We start from the raw sequence: 7,079 nt of genomic DNA on the forward strand, positions 1-7,079 counted from the left end.
CATGCTACTAGCAATATTCATCCTGCCTGCAGACTCTTCAATCTAGTTGACCTTGGCCTAGATGCAGCCTGCAGAACTCATGACAATGAACTAAGCATTTTCCAGCCTGAGCATAGACAGCCTGTCTCCACTAAACATTTGTTAATACAACAGATGTCTAACAAATATCTATCTGACTAAGAAATTACCTAACATATTGTTCAGAAGTTTGCTAGCTTTCGAGGGGAAAGGTAATGTCACGTTTTTATGAGCTTAAACATGAAATCGCCGCCTTCCTCTCACACAATAACTCCCCGTACACTGAGATGCTCAGTGATAAACTCTGGCTCGTGCGCGTGGCGTATCTTGTGTGTGTGTTCGAGCACCTCAACACTTTAAACGTGTCTATGCAGGGGAGAGGACACATCTTTGAACAGACTGACAAAGTCACTGCCTTCAAAAAGAAGTTGAGGTTGTGGATAAATCATGTGAGTAAAGACAGACTTGACATGTTTTCCAACACTTGCCACGCAGCAGGAGAACTAAATACAGCAGGAGAACTAAATACAGCAGGAGAGCTAAATACAGTGGCCAAAATAACTGTCACTGCACATCTGACCAGTCTACATGCTCGCTTTGGGGACTGCTTTCCAGAGAAACATGACAATAGCCACTGGATAAGAGATCCCTTTGGAACTGACATGGAAAGCGTTGTGCTGCCAAGCAGCGAGGAGAATCAGATGGTCGAGCTGTCATGTGACCAGACAGCGAAGAAGAAATTTGATGAGGTAAGCCTCCCCCATTTCTGGTGCAAATACATGATTTCTGAATATCCCTCCGTCGCTACATTGGCAGTCAAACAATCCTACTGTTCACAACAACCAGTCTGTGTTAAAGTGGCTTTTTCCCCTTTGTTAAACCCCCAACAGTCAAACAGTCCTACTGTTCACAGCAACCTATCTGTGTTAAAGTGGCTTCTCCACTTTGGTACAGCTCAAGTCAAAGCAAAGGAACAAGTTGGACACTGAACGTGATCTGAGAGTAGCTCTGTCTACTCTCAGCCCAGACAGTGAAAGTCTTGTCAGAACTAAAGGATTAGTTCACTGTAAAATAAAATTTTGCTTACATGTTAAGTGAAGAGACTATAAAGTCTTATCATGTTGTGTTTGCTGTTCTGCATTCAGTTTTATACACATACAGCACCCTGTTGTGTTATTTGACTGTTGTGTTATGCAGCAGTTGTGGTGTTTATTTTTATTTTTTAGTAACATTTCCTCAATGCAGACAGAAAAATCTGACACAAAGGCTGTACTGACTATGTTTTTTTAAAAAAAAGCTTTATAATTTAATCAATTTACTTGAAATCTTGTACTGGTGGGTCACGACTTGACAAGTGGGTTGGAAAGTGGGTCCCAGGGTGACACCAGTTGAGAAACACTCGTATAGCTAACCCGGCTTACTCCCAAGACAGGATTCATCCTTTCCGACCCAGAATTTGTGGACATTATTAGAAACAGTGCTATGTGAGTGATCAGTGGATTGTACAATGGAGCGCGTTCCTCCAGACCTTCCCGCTACTGCTTGTACCTGGACCCGTGGGCCTGTGACTGCTTTGCTATTGGGTGGCTATTGGGACCCTTCTGCCCTTTGTTTTGGACACATGGAGGAGGTGATGCTTCAATCTCTGGACTACGAACTACCAAGTAAGGTGCTGTCTTTTATTTGGCTCTTATGAGTGAAACGGCTGCTTAATTTTTGATCTGACCGCACCTGAGCGTCCATCAGGCCTGAAACGGGGGTTAAATGTCAGTGTGTATGCAGCCGGTGGAGAGTGAGTGTGTGTGGGCCCACTACAGTTCTGTGTTTATTTTGAAATATTGAAACGTGTGTCTTACAGTGAAAAGGGTCAGAGATATTTAAAGGGGATTGTTATTGTTTACCCTAATTCTTTTGTTGTGTAAATTAAGAAAATTTAACTCAAACTTGTGTTTGGTTATACAGTACTCATGGGACTTAAGGGCATGTAATGTAGAGAGGTTTGTTACCGACTTAAGATTCATCAGTTATAGTTACTGTGAGGCGCGGTGGTTTGTGCTGTTGCCTTCCAGTGAAAAGGTTCCGGGTTCGAGCCCCAGCCGACCTGGGACCTTTCTGTGTCTGCGTGGGTTGTCTCCGGGTGCTCCGGCTTCAGCCCAAAGACATGCAGCTTAGGTTGACTGGTGTCTCTAAATTGCCTGTAGGAGTGATTGTGTGTGTGAGTGGTTGTTCGTCTGCATGTTAGCCCTGCGATGGACTGGCGACCTGTCCAGGGTGTACCCCGCCTCTCGCCCACAGCTGGCTGGGATTGGCTCCCGCTCCCCGTGACCCTGTTTGGGACTAAGCGGGATAGAAAAAAAACGATGGATGGGTAAAGAACTCAGGGCCCTTACCTTATACGGTGGGTTCTTTTACTCCCCAGATGTAAAGTAACTACAATCCAAACGTGTTTCACTATATATGAAGCAAACCAAGTACAAACAACCCCGAACAGGAGTATTCAAACAAGATGGCTGCTTCCTCAGTGTTACTTTATACAGCTGAAGAGCAGCAGTAATCCCTGCTGCTGTATAAATGTAGTCAGTTACAGTTACTGAGAACAAATGTGTAATTACACAATAAAAAACAGTGGTGTTTACAAAGGGGTGACATCTGGATATATTCTTTTGATTAAAAAGCTTAGAATAACATGCATTGTGTCGCACCCACCTAACCCTAACCCTAACCCACCTTTTGCCGTGCAGTGCCTTTTGCTGGCATATTTCCAGACACTGCAGGTCAGCAAGGCTGCTGGGACAAATAACAACATCAAGGGTGGGGTGGCTTACAAGGAGCTGTCCCTGCCTCGAGGTAGGCTCCATTCATTTGGCAGCATGCCTAAAATTGTCACTGTTGCTTTTGATTGGTTCTCTTGTTTGACTATGCGCTGCCTCTTGTCTGTAATTCACAGGACAAAAGAAGGAAACGTGACACAAACCGTTGCGTTTAGTGAAGGCTACCTGCAGTCCGGACTCAGGGGTGTTGCCCTTTGAACAGAGCTGCAGCCCATGGTCCACATGGCTGTCACCAGAGCTGCCTCACCGAATAGAAAACAGGGCTCGAATCAGGCTCGGTGTCAGAACAGGTTGTTGATGGATACATGCTCTGAAGTGGACACTGAAGGTTAAATGTCAGAAGACGTGCAGTTTGAGTCACTGTTGGTAAGACTGCTCTTGATAACCCTCATTTCTATAGCAGCTATCAAAGCAATGTTAAACAGTGCAAAACACAAAATGCAAAGAGATCCCTATCCTCAAAATCCAGCAAGTACAGTGAACAACACCAAATAAACTAAGATAAAAAACAGCTAAATAAACAAATTAAGCACATAAAGCTTTGGGCTGACAGTGATTCTGCAGCCTCAGACCAGCTGTTAGCGACAGGAGCCGAGGAAGAACCCATGTGATGCTGGGAGGGTGGTGGATGTCAGGGCTATGAGGCAAAGCAATTACCTGAGTGGGTTTATGCTGCACAATATCAAAAGAACATGATATCACCATGTGTGACTAACACATGGGCTGATAAATCCCCACTGACAGACAGATCATGAGATCTTCTGTTTTCTCAGTGGAACAAACACCATGTGTGCTGTGATCAGAAAATAAAGCTGCTGTGACAGAGGATATACCTGGTTTCATGTCCTGTGGTCAGACACTTCCCAGTAACGTCTCTGATACTGGATCATAGTGACTAATTACTGTGTCCATCACTTTAATGCTGCAGCTGGTAAAGGTGGAGCTGATGGTAACTACCTTATATACTTATACTGGGAAGTACTTTATATCCTGCTGGGTAGCTGGTGGATTTCCCACTGGGATCAATAAAGAAAAAAAATTATAGTAGTAGTAATAAGAAGAAGAAGAATAGCAAGGACCTCTGGGCCAGAACTTCTGGATGAACTCAGTTAAAAGACTACTAATGTTGGAGCGACATGTTAGACAGCATCTCCACCACCATCATCAAAACACCACATGAGGGAACATCTGTTGGAAGAACGGTGTTCATCCCTCCAGGAGGGTTCAGAGACCTGGAGAGTTGGTGTGCACCGGAGTTGTTCTGGTGGAACGTGGTGGCCCAGCACCTCACTGAGGCTCTTTGGGTTGGACTGTCCTGCCATTTGTCACCTGTCTGTATAGTACATATAACCAATAGTTCGATAAATGTAGTCACTGGATTGGCCTCAGAATCTGCAGACACTACAAACTTGATTGGGACTGAAGATGTAACAGACACTCGGAGGCGACTAGAAGTGGCATCATTACAGACACATCACGTGTCAGTGCTGCAGACTGAAACGCTCCTCTGGACCTCTGAGGTTAAAGCTACGCTCAGCGCTGCCTGAACAGATCAGGTTGGACAAGCTTTAAAACTGATTTTCACACACCAGCCTTCCTGTCCTCCTTTGTTTGACCTGTCCTCCCTGTTTTGGTCTTATTCTCTGCAAAACACTCTTAGAAAGATGCGCTACACATACACTTATTATTTCATCCAGCATTAGGATAAACAGGAGAAGATGGTAAATAACAGGAAATGTGAATAGACTGAGACCATCTGAATTTGTGGGGACCAGTGTTTCCACTCCACCAGTCTTACCTACATCAGAGTCAAGCTTCTTAGTGCTGAAGAAAGAACCTGCATTTGGTCAAATAGCAAATGTAGTTTATTTTGATTTCAAGTCACCACAACCTACATCTGTCTGTGTATAACGACATGAAACTGACCGACAGCACACGTGCATTTCTGCTCTGCTAAGTGTGTACCTTCACACAGCACGGTGTCTCCAGTTCTGATCCTGGACCACCTCTTGGAGCTGCGAGTGCTCCTGATGCTGCTGCCAAACAGCTACAGATAAAGATTTGCCTGCACAGCTCCGGCTGCTCTTCATGAGGAGGAAACCACTTTCCTTTGCTCGGTGCAGATAAGGCAGCACGCTGAGCCTCTGCATGGGGCTCAGCAGCTCATGTATTCTGGTCCAGCTTTGATCTCCTGCATCCACATGCTCTGACTACAAAACAGGGCCCTGACAGAGCAGCTGGGCACTGCAGCACGGGGCAGGACACGAACACAGCCAGAGGAAACGTGGTCTCTGGTGTTCAGATTAAGGTTGGTTCCTGCTGTCATTTGATCATTCTTCGTATTTTGCCACTGTAGCAGCACGTTGCTGAAGTCAGCAGTGTCATTCGTGTTCGCCTCAGCAGAGTCTGGTGCTGCGTCACAATGAGGGAAATGCAGAAAGTACTGATTGGCCAGCACAGGCGCGTTCAGCCTGTCCATCCTGCCATATGCAAACATTTAGTTTACTGTGACATGTACCTGCCTTACTGTACTGTGAAAAAGTTAAAGAGTCAGTGTTAACAGAAACTACAGTGATGACCAGTTTGTTTTGTCAACAGACCTCCTCCTAAGGAGGATCACATCCCCTGACTTCCTCCTTTGCTCCTGTCACAATCACAGCTATAACTATGAGTCATAACTATGGCTCACAATCGGCTGCTGTACAGGCAGCACACTGTATGGGGTCCATTTATACAGTCTCCATTAATGCACAGTAACAAAGAAAAAGACATTCACTGAACCTAACTTCCTACAATAACAGGAAGGGACATCATGACTATAATACTAAGACACTAACTTTGACTTTCACTGCTAAAAGTTAAGTTAAATTAAACATTTCCCAATAAACTGTACTGATTACTTCAGCCTAAGGATTGGACTTTGTTCAGCAGCCAGATCAGTGTGTGTCATTTAGTGTCACGTCCCTCAGACACTGTTTCATGGTTGACAAAGTTGACAAAGTGCTCTTGTTTTGGAGCGCCTGTCACCCTAACTGTGTTGATGACTTGAGCTGGACACAGAGATCATAAAGTCAAACAATGAAAAACAAAGTGAAGATGAAGGAAGAACAAACTGTTTCTCATTTAACACTCAATTAAAGGTCAGAGCAGGATGTTTTTTGAAAAGCCGCAGGCGACAGATTCTGCAGACTTTTCACAGTTATTCTACAAAGCAGAAACGTGTGCTCGGTCCTGAGTCCCTGAACTCGGAAGCGATTTTCCTTCCAAAGTGGAGGTTTGTTATGAGGTTACACCAGTTTGCAGTTCTGTTGGGAGCCGAGAAAGAAGGGTCAGGGCCAACAAAATGATTTATCTACCACAGACAGGTCTGCACGAAGAAGCTAAAACACCTTTCTCCTCAGCAACATCCACTGCTGGGCTCCCCACCAACTGCTGCACTCTCACATCGTTTACCTGGAGCATGCAGATGAAACCTGTGCTGTAAAGTTCTCCGGGCTTGTGAAGCGGAGCTGTCGCAGGCTCCAGGAGGCGTTCCATGAGAGACATGACTGTTTCTTCACAGACGATCCTGGTGTTTGGCCACACGCAGGCTGCGGTGCTTAGCCCCCAACAACCGTTTGCACTGGTGATTTACATATCTGCAGATTAGTTTTCTGATAATGAACGATTTTAAGCTAAAAGATGGTGAAAAATATTCATCAAAGCCCAAAGTGGTGTCCTCAAATGTCTCGCCCAACAACATTCACTTTACGGTCACATAAAAGCAACTTTGATCATTTTTGCCCCAAAATGTACATTTTTTAAGAAAATAGTACCAAAGAAGGCCTCCCCAAAAAGTGCAGATTAACCTGATAAAGTAAATTAAAAGGAGACCTGAATATATGTCTGTGCAGATTCTCAGTCATCCAGGTCATAGTAAGCTGAAAAAAAAACTTGGAACCAGCAGGGGCCCTGCTCGGACTCACGGCTGCGATGACGTCAGGCGTCATTAAAGAGCAATTATGAGCGAGCAGCCACAGTGAACAACATCATGTAAAAGGCAGCAGGGAGTGAAATAGTCCGCATCTTCTGCTTGTTTAGGTGCTTAAACAAGCGTGAATAATTGCACATTGACTACTGCACATGATGCTCCCATGCAGCATACATTCCCTTATTATCCATCCATCCATTTTCCTCCGCTTATCCGGGACCGGGTCGCGGGGGCAGCAGTCTAAGCAAAGATGCCCAGAC

This window comes from Monopterus albus, unplaced genomic scaffold (genome assembly GCF_001952655.1).
Source record: "Monopterus albus unplaced genomic scaffold, M_albus_1.0 scaffold121.1, whole genome shotgun sequence".
NCBI classification, from domain to species: Eukaryota; Metazoa; Chordata; class Actinopteri; order Synbranchiformes; family Synbranchidae; genus Monopterus; species Monopterus albus.